The sequence below is a fragment of the Dendronephthya gigantea genome, unplaced genomic scaffold, assembly GCF_004324835.1.
Source record: "Dendronephthya gigantea isolate DGI-Jeju-01 unplaced genomic scaffold, DenGig_1.0 000046F, whole genome shotgun sequence".
Lineage (NCBI taxonomy): Eukaryota > Metazoa > Cnidaria > Anthozoa > Malacalcyonacea > Nephtheidae > Dendronephthya > Dendronephthya gigantea.
Window position 1 is genome coordinate 960249 of NW_021163056.1, and position 2252 is coordinate 962500.

The window sequence follows — 2252 nt, forward strand, 5'->3', positions numbered from 1 at the left end:
GTTGACGTTGTTTTGTACAAATTAAAATTGTTTTATTTTAATAACAATGGCTTCGAGGCTTTTTGATGAAATAAAGTATGAACTTAAAATCGAGTACAGCTGTGGGAACGGTACAGAAAAATGGATGAAGTTCTTCATGGACAACAAATCCGTCAAATCTATGAAGATAGACGATCTAGTTCAACGCATCCATGAAATTTGCGATTTTGTCCCAACAAATATAAAGTACATGGACCGCGATAACGACTGGGTCGATCTGCGACATGAAGATTCAGAATCCTTTTTAGACATGGTTTTATGTGCGCAGCCTGTTCCTCATAGAGAAAATCTTTACCGCATAATGTTGAAAGTGTCAAACACAGCAACATCCGTCCATGGCTTTGAGCAAAGTCCCAGTTTTGTGGGTGACACCAGTAAAAGATTCCATTCATCATCTCCTCAAAAACCAAAAAAAAGAGCTTTCAAGGACAGCGCTAAGCCCAAAGCCTAAGGAAAAATTGAATTTTAAAAATGAGGATGCTGAATATGTTGACATCGACAGCTTCGTTTATGTATCGCCGACCCAAAAGTATTTTGAAAAATTGCAACGAGACATAGCGGCTCAGCAAACGGAAATGGACGATAAAGAGCTTGAGATTGAAACTCTTGAGGAGAGCTACGGCAATCTAAATGATAACAGTCCAAAATGTACAAACCTGTCACATAAGTGGGCATAACAAAGCCAACTGCACGTTTCCGCGTTGTGTGTCCGCGGCAATATGTGGTGACATTAAACGCCATTCTGACGAAAGTAAGTACATAAAAGACAAGAAACATGAACTTAAAACTATTACTACAAAGTTGAATCGATTGCAAGAAGAATTGAAGTATAAACGCAAAATGTTCGAGGCGTTGCTGGGATCGTTTGCATCACAAGTTCGATCAGATTTGATTAACAGTGACAAACAGAAGTACTTTAGAAAAACTTTAACCGGTCAATACGTTCCAAATTGGTTGGCTGTTAACGCAGACATCAGAAAACTTGAAAAAATTTGTCACGGTGAAGTCTCTTCCAGATCAGCAATCCCTGACTTAATCAAGCAGTTTGACAAGGGATACAAAGTGCTAAAACCGAAAGCTGAAACCGAGAAATCCAGCAGCTCTGCATCAAGTGTAAATCCTGTGAAGGCTTTGTGGGAAGCGAAAGGCATACGTTTCCCTGAATCGTACACTGTTCCAAACTAAGAATCTACGAAAAATGTAGGTTCAATTCTCAATCTGGCGTTACATTGAGCAAAACACGTTTGGGGAAAATTGATGATAGGAAAATTACATGTCACATATTTTGTAGTATAACGGCTAATTTACTTTATTATTTATTTATCACGTTATTTTACTGAATTGTTTCAGTTGTCGCATGAAGTAAATTACATAAAAATACACGATACTCTATGTTATTCTATAGTTGTTTTACTCTTAAACTGAATATGTCTATAATATCAACTAATATGATCGTTCTTCACAGAACATTGTTTAATCAATTATAGATATAACCAGTGTGCTGAAAAAATCCAACCATATCCTGTGGCGTGATTTCTTTCAACGCTTCGTACACAGCTACGTGCAAATTTTCCTGAAGTAGTTCCCTGAACTCATACCTTCGGAGAATGGTTTTCAGCTTGTTGAAAACATTTTCTGCGGGATTAAATTCCGGGGAGTAAGTGGGTAGAAAGACAGTCACAAATCCCATATCATCAACCCATTCAGATAGAGCTTGTCCGGCTCTATTGTGGTGAATTGGAGCATTGTCCATAATAATATGGTCTCCATAAGTATATGCAGGCTTCCCACTTGGAAGTATAATATGATGTGATTCGTTAAAAAAATCCAACAATGTTATGGAATTACTGGATCCATCTATGGTATTTGCATATATTAGGCCATCTAAACCACATAACAAGTTCAAAGTGATGTTAGGCGAATGCATGTTACGCATTATTTCAACAGCAGGGGTAGCAATAAGTGAATGCCCATAGTTAGGTCTACCGACTTTGGGTAACTTGATACCTGATTCATCAAAAAACTTTAGGTTCGCTGGATTTACGGTTTTAATATAATCCAAATATTACTGGCAATAGTTTAGAACAGTGTCAGCTTTTACTCTATGTTTTAGGGCCACCGCTGCCAAACTACCCGGGAAAGAGCCTGTAGTAATGTCGCTTCCCTGTTCTACTATATCCTGAATAATATTAGTTTTTAAATATTTGCTAAGT